Source organism: Dipteris shenzhenensis, chromosome 6 (assembly GCF_047967505.1).
Source record: "Dipteris shenzhenensis isolate YYH24624 ecotype China chromosome 6, Dip_SZ_1.0, whole genome shotgun sequence".
Taxonomy (NCBI): Eukaryota; Viridiplantae; Streptophyta; class Polypodiopsida; order Gleicheniales; family Dipteridaceae; genus Dipteris; species Dipteris shenzhenensis.
In genome coordinates this window covers 25,841,007-25,853,256 of record NC_141601.1, presented here as the reverse complement: position 1 = coordinate 25,853,256, position 12,250 = coordinate 25,841,007, and the positions used below count along the sequence as shown (strand labels likewise).

Below are 12,250 nucleotides of genomic sequence, written 5' to 3'. Positions count from 1 at the left end.
AGCTAGACCTTCAAGCTTGCCTTCGCCACCATACCTCCCACCTCCCCCCCCCCTCCTTGCTTCTCCAATCCTCTTTTCTTCCCTGCCTCCCGCTGCCACTTTCTCATACGACTTTAGCTTGGACGCTGCTCGCAGCCCTTACATCAGGGAAACCTTCCCCTCCTTTTCCATCTTCTTCTAGGTCTGTCCTCCCGCAGTTGCAGCTTGTCCGCTTTGGCAGTGAGGAGACGGAATAAGGGACGCGGTTGAGGTGTTCGGGCGTGGGAAAATCAAGGTGGAAGCTGCTGCGCCGAAGGAGCAAGAATCCCTGCCAGTAGTATGTCATCGTGGTGGTGTATGGAAAACTTTAGGTAAGCGCACGCATCGTCCCTGTTGCTAGGCTGAGAGAAGAAAGAGAGAGGCGCAATGGAAGGCCGATAATTGAGAAGGAAGCCCTTTGCCTGGCGTGGTATTGATCACTGCTTGCGTTTGCCTGTCTCTTCTCGCAAAATTTCGAGCCATAGCGTAGCTGAGAAGAGACTTGTCGAGCATCTGCCCGTGAGAACTGTAGTCTGTTACCTTTTCTGCGTGCTCCAGAATCCTGCAGATCCTTTAGCCTGTGAACTTGTAGTCTTCTTGCTCACAGCAACATTCCCTAGCGTTGGAAGTTGGGTTCGTGGGGGAACTGAAGCGGTGAAGCGCTCAACAGACCGAAGCAAAGGAGGAGCTCGTGAGGAAGAGCAGCTCTGCGGCAAGCAAAAGGGGAGGTAGAGCGAGGAGGGTGGGGATAGAGGCAGAAAGGAACAAGGGCAAAAAGCCAGATGGGCGCCGTCCATTCTCCCACCCGAGCAAGATGGTGATGCTGCCAGGCGATCGATCACGATTCCTGTTGCCAATCCATGGACAACTAAAGAATCTCTCATTGCAGGTGCGACAGAAAGGAAGGAGGGATAACAATAAGGAAGCATTTTAGGGTCTGGGGTGTGCAAGGGCCATCCCTCCATCCCCTCCATTTCCCCCCCCCCATCTCCTCCCTTCCAGCTCTATCCAATGACCTCACTCTCCCGATTTGCTCTAGTATAGCTCGTGCACCCTGCAAAACCATGTCCATCCCTGCTTTTTTGCCTTCTGGAACAGTTCCCGCCATCACCCGCCTCCCTTTCTGCAGTTTCTGAACAGCTCCAGCAACTTATCAATTCTTCGCAGCCTCAGATAGTCTCTTCCAAGGCATTGCTTCATTGGTCGGTCCATTTTTGTGGGAGATTTCGATCGCACGGATTCAGCTTGCATGCCAGCGAGGATATGCACGGCCGAAAAATGTGGATTCGCAATAACTATGGCTGCCATTTCTACTGATGTAGTCCTATTCCTCCTGAGCTTTGAAGTCCATTTGCAACGCTTGGGCCTCTGTCTTGCAGCATGCCATGCACGAATTTTGTTTCCAGGTGAGTATGAGTATTTTGACTCATTTCAGTGACGGGTTTGCATTTTCGGTGTGGCTTTGCGTCTCCATAGTTTGGATCAATTGATCTGATATCTTACTGGTTATCACCAAAGGGATTGGGCTCTTACATGGCTGTCTTGCATTTGGTCATGTTTCCTTTCCAGTTGTAAATGCTAGCAGAGGTCTTGCTGAGGCTCATTGTATGTGGAGTATCGCCAGTATGACGTTATTTTGCTACAAGGTCCAAGTAATTGTAGGGAACCTTGGTGATTCTCTTCATAAGTAATCAAGGGTCAAACAATGTTGATGGCACAATGATCCCATGGGAATGTAGGCTGAATTGATGGGCTTCCAACCGATGCCTCTTAGATTAAAGTTTCGTGGTGATACTCTTGTAAGTAATCAAGTGTTAAACAATGTTGATGACAATGATCCCATGGGAATGTAGGCTGAATTGATGGGCTCCCAACTGATGCCTCTTAGATTAAAGTTTTATGGGTTTGATTCATGTCAAGTCAACCAGTGCACGTGGATATGTCTGCTGATATGACCCTCGGTAGGTCTAATATCACTGGTGCAAAGTATTTATAGTCTTTGAAAACCATTTCATACCTCTCATTTCGAAGGACATAAATGCCTCTGAAGGGCAAAATGCCACTTCATACCTCTCATTTTGAAGGACATAAGTTCCTATGGAGGGAAAAATTGGCTTGGCTAAAATATTTAGAGAGGCATAGAGAAACATAAGCAAGCCCATACCCACATCATAGTTTGAGGCATCGCACCTTCAAGGCCCATGGCGCTAGTCTAGGGCTTATTAATTGAGGGCTAGGCTCAAGGGATGATCTTGGCAAGGGAGGGGAGGAGGGATCAAGGTTGGGAGAGGGGTTAAATGGGAAAGGGAGGGGATGTGTGGAAAGGAGAAATGCATATTGTCATTGACACCAAGCTAACATTTGTATGATAAAGTTTGGCAAAATATTGGAAGTTGATGTTACTGACAAAGATAAGTAGATAAAGTTTGTTGGTAGATTCGCATATGAGGTGCATACGTTCATAGGTAAGGATTGTTGAGGGGGATTAATGTATACAAATTTTGTGCTGCTAGAATTGGCCCCTTTGGCTCATTGAGAGGGAGTGCTTGATCATATGGATCAACCCGCCAGTCCCCACATGTAAGCCCCCATATGTGGAGAGCACTAGGGCATAACATAGACTGCCATGTTGGCACTAAACTGATTACCTTCTTGTGTTTGATTGTGCCCTCCACATAGGGCTTAACAGTCCATGTAGGACTGCTATGGAGCTTCCCTTCGTTGGGGCTGCTCATGGGCCTGTTTGGAGAGGTCAAGGATGGGATTAAACCCATCATATAGCCCTTATATGGGCAATGGAGCTGGGGCAACACAGCCCAGCAAAGGTGTGCTGGAGATGGGCCATTCATAGGCCAGGAAGGAGGGATTGGTCGGCCAGTCAAAGGGCAGTTTGTGCATTGAACATACTGGTCCGACAGACTAGTCTGGTCTGTGGGGTCAGCAGATCCATGAACTAGATAGTACACATTAGCGAGAAGTTAGCCCCATATATAGTTCTCATTGTGGGGGCAGAAGTATAACTATTAGACCTGCATATCAGCCCTTCAGGAGTGCAACCCTAGGCACTAGAGGAGGAGGGTTGCACTAGAGGAGGTAGATAGTGGCAGCAGCATGGTGCAGCAAAGACACCAGCAAGTAGGAGCCCTTATTACATGTGGAGAGCTCAATCAACAAGCACAGAGGTGCAGATAAGGTGCTGACAAAGCCATGGTAGGGTTCCTCCCTAAGCCAATCAAGATCTCACTCGAGAGGCATGCAGCAGCATGAGAGAGTAGGAGGTTTGATAACAGCTTGTGCTTCGGATCTAGCCAGGGATTACAAATTACTGATGTAGTTTAGAGATTCTGGCAGATATGTGACTTAGCATGGCAGTACTAAATTTGGTGGGTAATGTGGGTCTAAGTGGGTTGGGGATTGAGATTCCAGGCATTAAGATAGGTTTTCTTGATGGTGTTACATCAAATAGTTGATGCATCATGGAGCTTAGAGCAACATCTGTGATCCTCTCAGGCTAAAATGGAGGATGGAGCACATGGAGGTGTAATAGGACAAGCAGGACGCATTTTTAATGCCACTTGATCGGTGAGCTGTAATAGGACAAGTAGGATGTGTGGGTGTACAGCTCAACAATGGAGGACATCTTCTCAGTATGCTCGAGTGCCAAGGGAGCAGCTGTAGGATATCTTGGCCATGAGGGTGTGGGTCCCCTGGTGGTCATTGACTGGGGGTGTCATGACAAAAAGGTCCATGCCCTAGCTGTGAGTCGGAAAAGGGGGAGCGCAACAGGGCTTGACACCCTTCGATGCTCCTTGGATTTATTTTCAAGACTGATGCAGATGCCACACAGGCATTGCACGCAGCCCACATTTATACACTTGAAGTCCACGTGGGATGGCCACATGGCTGTTTGCCTAAGGGCTACCTGTGGTCTGTCATATGGGCAACAAGCATGACTGTCATGTGGCAGATGAATGCCCCAGCCATGGAAGGCTGATGGCCTGGCTCATGGAGGTTTATGGGCTAGAGAAGGCCTATCTGGAAGACTTGGCCAAGGGCCAGATTTGATTGCCCATGGGCTGGTTTACTGCAGGACGAGGGTCAGCCAGTTGGTTGCAGCAGGTTTTCTTGGGTGAAGAAGGGCTAGGTTAGTCCTAGATCTGGGTCAGCAAAGCCAACCTTAGTCAGCTTTCTCTAGTGGAATGGCAGCAAAAAAGGTCTAGGGGAGGACAGACTACCCTCCCTCACCTATAACTAGGAGCCACTTTCGCTCACTGCCTCGCCCATCCATCAAAGCCTGCCTTAGGCACACAGATGAGAGTGAGTTTGCAGCAATGATAGCACACTCAGTTTTCTCAGTTTATGAAGCCATCTGGGGTTTTAAAGTAGGCCAGGATGGAGCTTGTGAGAATTTTGTCCTTGATTAGTCCACACCTTTGTGGAGCATGGTCATGCATTTTGGTTTGCCTATCTTGCTCTAGATATTCTCTGGTCTATATTATGTACTTGTATGCACATGTTTGGAGTGAGATCTAAGCGTCAGTAAGGGCTTGTGGAAGTTAACATTTTGCTGTGAGGATAGTGAGGTGCGTTGCCCTATTCTCCGACAGAACGCCAGCCCACCTAATCCTATTCTCCAACAAGAGGCCAACCCATTCTTATCGCAATGACTAGCATGACTACACAGCACATAAATGCACATCTGTAATGATCAATGATTATTTATGTCATTGTAATTAAGATGAGTGATGACATGATAATATAATGTGTGGTTTACATTGCATATAGTAAGTGTAGAGACTATTTTTGTTGTCCCTATGCATGCTTTTGTCTAGCACATCTTTTTGTTAGTCGAAGAATTGCCATATATTGTCTGAAGAAAGTGTTAAGCATAATGGGGATCTAGCTTCTTACAGTTAAAACCCTATAGCGGGAAACTTTTCCTAACTCTACCAAAGCTCAGGTGCATTATGGATGACATATGCGCAAGTAAACTTGAAGCAAAAATGCAGATCTGAAGAGCTGTGTATATCATATCAGGCCAAAATGTTAGAAATGACCCAACAGAGGGTACGCACAGTGGAAGACTGATAGTAATGCCCAGGAGCTCACACAGTGTGATGTGGGGTGTGGAATCACAAACTTCTTTACTTAATGTGCATAGAATAGATGTGCAGACTCATCAATAGACAATGAACCAACCAGATATAGAAGACACCAAAACTAATATATTTCCGTCCAAAGCTATGGGCACAATACAAAAGAGAGAGATCCAGAGTCCCACCAATGGTGTGGTCCTTTGATCTTACCACAAGGTCCTTCTCCTATCTGCCGGCTATCTCTAGACTCGAGCCCGCGTGCTCCTTGCCGAGCTTCTGTAGACTGACTTGATCTCTACACCTTGCTGCCCTGGATGTCAGCCTAGGTGTGCAGCCCTAACTCAGCTTGTCTGCAGCTCTTCAGCCTCCTATACACCTCCTAGATGTAGGCCCTATAGGTGCTGATCTGCTGCTCCAGTCTGCTGCAGCTCTGCTGCTCCAGATGATGTGGAATGAGGCCAAGAGCCTCTGCTTTTATAGGCTCCAAGGGGCTGGTAAAGAACCGACCAGTCAGGCTGCCCCCAAACAGGCTGACCAGGCCCTGACCTGGTCTACCTATAAATGCCCCTTTGGGGCTCTCTTTTCTAGGGCCTTTGGCCCACACTTCAAGGCCGGGTCTAGCCCCTAGTTCTGCCCAATAGCTGGCCTGGTTGGCTGGCTCCAACCAGCCCTGCGCCTCTTCTACTGGATCACCACGCAATCATGCTCCTCATCAGATCCTTTCTGCCAGGGCAGACCCAAGACATCCTGTTTTGACAGCTGCCCACATGGCAGACTGTGTGCTGCCCATGTGGCAGCCTCTGCCCTTTCTATGTGCTGCCCATGTGGTAGCCCCAATATCCCCCTGGTCTACCTCCCCCATGCTCTCCTCATATGGGGGCTTACAGATGGGGAGGTGACCATTCCAACACAAAATACCATCTAGTAAACTGCATCAAAATGGTTCAGTCTGTGTACAAAAGCTGCACTCTCCTGTGATGTAACTTATCTTCACTTTCCCATGGACACTTCTTCCATTTATGTCATTTTTCAGCTGATTTATTTATGGTACATGTTGTGCCAGTGGAGCAGCATCCGCTGTCCACGTGGTGTCGGTTGTGAGTGCACGTCTGTATCCATATCATGGTCCTATCTGTGAACCTTTCTAGTATGTACTTGGTTGCTACATATTGCTATCTACTTCAATGTTGTGTGTGGAATTATTACCTGTTTGTGTGCACATATTGGGTAGCATCTAGATCTGGGTGTGATCTTGTGGATTCATTTTCTTTTCGATATCACAAGCAAGGCCCATTCACTGCTAATCTCTAACACCCAGCCCCTCCCTAGTCGGGTGCAACAAGCTGGCCAACCAGCCTGCATAGTGGCCGACCCACCCACCTGCTCATGAGGCACACATCCCTATATGAAGGCACACAGCCCTTTATGAGGGCCTACTATCAACTCTCCTTGATCAAAGATCTTGGAGGCCAAGGATGGGCCTACTGAATACAAACTCAACGATTGTGCCTGATAGTAGGAAATGAAATCAAGAATCCAGAAGACATCCTGTCTCTAATGGACTCCCAAAATGTCAGTTTATAAACCATGCCTCAACCATGGCCCCTGAGATTCCTGTTGTTGATTATTTTCAAACTTTGTCCATGAAGGGGAGAGGATAACCTAGGCAGTTTCACCTATCGGTTAGTGTAAATGGACTGATATAAGCATGGATTTTAGCTCTTGGGTTTGCACACAAGCCACTAACATGAACTAAGAACACATCTTCTCTGATCTAAGAACACCCTCCCAAGTTAATGGACACCCGAACAGTCCACTCCTCGAACACGCTCCTCCTCAAAGACACCTCCAAACATCACCCTAAACCTCCTCTCGGTATGCTGGCTCAACAGTCCCTCTGCTCCTCGGGTTTCTAGCCAACCATTGCTTTGATACCATGTGAGAAGTGTACTGGAAATGAACCACACTGGGAAGGAGAGGAAAGAACAAAAGAACTATAAGTGATCTCTGTTAAAAGCCCCACTACAATTGGGGGAAAACCTCTGCGCAAATAGGCTGCTCAAGAGCTCCACTGGACAACTCAACAACCTCACCACTAGAGGCACAAAGAGTGGATGAACTGCTTCACAACCCTACCCTAGAACTCCTCTACAAGGCAGGCAAAGCTGCTCCATAACTGCTCAACTGAGCTGGCTATGCTGCTCCACCAGTTGATGAAAAGAGGGATGAAGGGGGGGCCTATATATAGCCTCCCAGCTCCTCCCTAGTCGGGTAGGTCAGGCTGTCCGACTAGCATGCAAGGTGGCCGACCCAACAGGCCTAGATGGCTGATTCCCTCCAGCCAACAAAAGGGCTGCATACATCCCTGGATAGAGGTGGCCCTTTGAGCCTAGACAGCCGACCTGGTAGCTAATGGGCCAACCCCTTCTGGCCTCTATAAAGGCTACTGCACAGCTCCTATATGAACGCTGTAGGCCCTGCCCCATGGCTACTCTTCCCCTCTCTAAGAGATGACACCTATTTCCCTAATATAGGCCTCCAAGAGAGCCTATCCTACTCTACCCTCACAGGGTGCAAGCACACCCACAACACAGGCCTCCAAGAGAGCTTATCCTTCTCTACGCTCACAGGGGGTGGGTGCACTCACAACACAAGCCCTCATTCATCTACCCTAGCCTTACTCACTGGGTTGGCATACCCAAAAGCAAGGCCCTCTCTCTCTAGGTGACATCATGAGATGTTGACCTCTAATAGATGGGCCACCCTTGTCAACATCATGGGCTGATTGTCAACCCACAGTTAAGGTTGACTATGACGCTACAAAGAGGCTTGCCATGGGGCCATACTTATTGCCCAATGGCTGATCAAAGATCAGCACAAGCAACACGAGAGAGTGGGGAGCCTAATCCATTTATATACTTGGCCCCAGGTAAGTTGTAGCAACGGATGTTGTGGTAATGGGTCAACTCCTAACTCCTGAGCCCCCATATTAAATCATTCAATATTGTTATCTTATATTATGTAGATTCAATAGGTCATAGGTGTTGAGTTTTTTGGGGTTTTTTTATCAACTAATCTTATAATTACTGTTTCCATATGAAATCGAAGAAGTGAAGCTTTTGGGCTGATTTTAATGGGTGGAGCATGTTTAAAGTTTCTAACACCACTATTTCGTAAAGCAACATGAATGATTTTAAGGCTACATTTCCAACATTTTTTGTGCTTGATGTAAATTGTGTCTCCTACATTTTTTCCAGGAACAAGACTTGGTAACTGGCAATGTGGTCATTCAAACCAAGAACGGACTCAGATTTTGATGAAATTTTCATGCAAAATGGATCAATTGCTATGTTTACAATATGGTATCTATGTATGGTTTACAATATGGTATCTATGTATGGATTGTTGCATAAGCTGTCTCAAAGCTTCAAAGTGAAGGCACTTAAGGCATTTGATAGATGGTTTGTAGAAAAAGATCTATATTTTGTATATATACCTCCAATTTGTGGGCTATTGAAACACGTTTTATGTCTCTTATGGTTTTTGGAAACTGTGGGAACAAATGTTTACTCTCTTTTGAATCTTGCTACCAATCATGATGTACCTAAAAATTGTGAGAATGTATGGGCTACATTTGCAAGCATCCACTATTGGTTACCAACTAATGCAGAATTGTAGGCAGGTTAATGTGAAACTAGGCTAACCAATAGGCTTTGTCCTTCTTGTGGTCCAGTTGACACCATTGACAAACAGGTTCTAGAGACCATTGAAAAGACATTGGAGATTATATGGTCACTCTGTAGTCCCCGTATGAGGAGAGCATGGGGGAGGTGGACGAGGGTACGATTGGGTTATCACATGGGAACCACGTTGGTTGTCATGTGAACAGAAAACAAATATTGAAAAGATAAGAAAAGGGGTTGCCACATGGGCAGCATATAGGGTATCATGGGGGCATCACATCTAAGAAATTACATGGCAAGGTTGGGTCTCCTTGGTGGGCAAAAATGTAGAAAATATCCACGTCTATTAGTAGTAGTTCACCATATTCTTGAGTGGATTGGAGGCTTAAGATGTTGTAGGGAGTGTACGGAATGCTAGTGCAAGTGTACAAGCAGGTACGAAGGTTTGCAAGAGACTACAAGGACTTGGAGGTAGAGTCCAAGAGTTTTTAAAATTTAATTATTTTTTTGCATGTTCAAATTTTGAGTGATTTTGAATGTGTATTTTCATTGCATGTTTTCATCTTTCCAAAGTGTTAAAAGAGATTCTTACATTCATTAATTTATACATTTTGTAATTCATTTGTCGGATGATTATTACAAGAGTGTAGAAAATGGGACACAATTTTTAATTTGTGGTCATTTTTTCAACTTCTTCAAGGTATGGATAGAAATGACAATGGCCTTACAAGATTCATCGTGTATGCAAGGAAGCGTGTTACAATGTTTGTCTTTTTAGGTTAGTCATCTTATTAATTGATGTAATTATTTCTTAGTGTACTTCGTGTTATTTTCTTTCTAGAATAAGAAATCAAAGCAACAAAAATATAGTAGTAGTCAAAAGAGTCAACAACCTATCAAGGTATACAATGATGTTTGCATTTCACTTATTTTATATATTATAAAGTATAGAATAAAGTTTACATCCCTTAGAATTTAACTTTTAGAAAAAGTTTTCTTAACAAAGATATTTGTAAAGATGATTTTATTTTATTATGGTTATGAATTTGATTAAATGTTTGGATTGTGAATGGAGAAGATCCAATGTTAAAGTAAAGATTTTGCATAGCTTATTAAGGTGAGATAAAGGTACTCATGGAGTTTTTAAAAGTTCCATTGTATTACTTACTATTTTTTAATTGACATTATTATTCTTATCAATACAAGTGATAAATTAAGATATTTAGACTTGCATTAAATTTTGATTTACTTTACTTTGTCATTTGTTGTAGGGGTTGGAGTGTAGTTAATCAAGAAATGATAGTCATGAAATTCATTAGAGCTAGAACTATAGATGAGATGTACATACAATTAAAACTTGTTTAGAATTGTGTAAAGAGTAAGGCAAAAGGTTTAAATGTTATTGGAAGTGATAAGGATTATCATTCCATGAGATAGGATGTAGTAGAATGGCTTTTGCGGAACGGTAAAATAGCCATTTAAAATCATGGAGCATCAATTTTGCATCTTGATGATGTAAAATTAGTATAATTAGAACATTTTTAACAATTATTTTTCCATTGACAATACTTTTTAATTAAACTAGTTATATATTTTGTAGATTAAAATTTGTTTAAATAATATTTTTCAAGATTGAAATCAAAAAACAAGAAATTAAAAACTATGTTTTACTTTTCTTTTCCAAGTTCTCTCTATATAGTAAAGTTGATAGACAATTATTCTTTCATTGACAATGATTTTTAAGTAAACTTATATAACTTATATTTTATAGATTGAACTTTGTTGAATAATTATTTTTGAAGATTGAAGTAAAATAAGTACTTTTATTTAAATGAAAAGTTACTCTAAAGACAAAATTGCTTTGTTTTACTTTTCTTTGCCAAGTTTTCTTTATATTCTAAAGCTGATATAGAGGAAAAAAATAACTTTATAAGAAAAAAACCCCTATGTAGGAAAAAATTAACTATATATGAAAAAACCCCTATGTAGGAAAAAATTACTATATAGGAAAAAAATCCTATATAGGATTAAACTCCTATATAGAAAATTGGGCGTGGAAAAGACTCCTTCTTTTCCTAAGAAGGGTATCTAGGAAGTGGTCCATTTTCTCTAGTTAGGACTTTTTCTAGTTCCTCTTATTTGGAACTAGGAAAAGGCCTTTTTTTTCCTATATGGTGAATGGGTAGAAGTTCCTTGTGAAGCTAAAGCTATTTCCAAAACATTATTTGTTGTTGGAATGGTTGTTGCTCATGTTGCACACACAGAGGACTTGCATGACGTATCCCCAAAAGAGAGAGGGCTTGCTGTTGGCATACATAGCATAGAGAAAGGACTGATAAGACTTATGCAACAAGAGAGAGGGCTGACTCTTGGCATATGCAACATACAGAAAGGGCTAGCAAGACTTGTGCAAAAGGAGAGAGGGTTGGCTGTTGGTATATGTGGCTGTCGACATGTGTAGCATAGAGAGAGGACTGGTAGGACATGCAATAAGGAGAGGATTGGACGTAGCTGTGGAGGGATAGCTATGGGCATATGCAAAATAGAGAGGGTTTCCTTTGGGCATAAGAAAACATGGACATAGAGCCAAAGATGGCATGGATGTCTATTGAAGCAAAAGCTATGGCAAAATGAATCCGCAGTAGAGTCTTCTTATACATGTTGAAAAAGAGGACCTACACACAAAACACAGTGTAATATAAGTGCATATTGACAATTGAACTTACCAAACTAGCATGATAAAGTATGAAGTGAAATTATATTAGCCAATTTACCATGTTGCCTTGTAAGGCTCCCCCACAAGCGTATGATGCTTAGAAAACTTTTATAAAAAATAACTGGGTGCATCAAAAAATCCTGCAAAATCAAATGTTGAAAGACGTGTAGTTTTTAAATTAAGCTATAAAACATGATTAGCATTTTTATACCTAGCAGAAAATATTACCATGATGAACTATAAACTGAAATTATATTAGAGAATTCACCTCTTGCCTTGTAAGGCTTGTATGGCATCGACTATAGTACTCCAATGCTATCTCCACCATAAGCATATGATACTTAGTCAGCTTTTATGGAGAAAAAATCAAAATAATTCTGCAAAATCAAATGACATTAGATGCTGAAAGACATGCATTTTCCAACTTAAGCTATAAAACATGATTACCTTCTTATATGAACATAAAATATTACCATTCTCTTCAAAATAGGCATAATAAGCTGAGAGCATGTGAACTTATCTACTGAATATATATATATATATATATATATAGCCATGGTTGCTATACTATATTTGGTATACCATACTGCCATCATAACAATTGTAACATTTTCCGGAAGTTAGAAGATACATAAGTAAAATTATTCACCACAAACTATAGAGTACAACATTAAAATGATCACTATTTACATAAAAGACAACTTTTTAAAACAAAGCTTACTATTGTCATGGAAAAA

At 42.8% G+C, this 12,250-nt stretch overlaps 2 long non-coding RNA genes across 3 annotated transcripts; one reads left to right on the top strand and one right to left on the bottom strand.

Annotated features, from left to right (window-relative positions):
• LOC147900978 (uncharacterized) lies at positions 1–8,487 on the top strand. Of its 2 annotated transcripts, none has more exons than XR_015541159.1 (2): positions 1–1,424; positions 8,372–8,487. It is a non-coding gene; the product is annotated as an uncharacterized LOC147900978 (long non-coding RNA). The 2 variants fall into 2 exon arrangements; XR_015541158.1 differs by lacking the exon at positions 8,372–8,487 and adding an exon at positions 1,588–1,989.
• A 2,413-nt stretch (positions 8,488–10,900) lies between these two features.
• Positions 10,901–11,878, bottom strand: LOC147900977 (uncharacterized). Its single transcript, XR_015541237.1, has 3 exons — positions 11,782–11,878; positions 11,572–11,653; positions 10,901–11,472 (listed from the first exon to the last, which is right to left on the bottom strand). It is a non-coding gene; the product is annotated as an uncharacterized LOC147900977 (long non-coding RNA).
• Between the last annotated feature and the right edge of the window lie 372 nt (positions 11,879–12,250).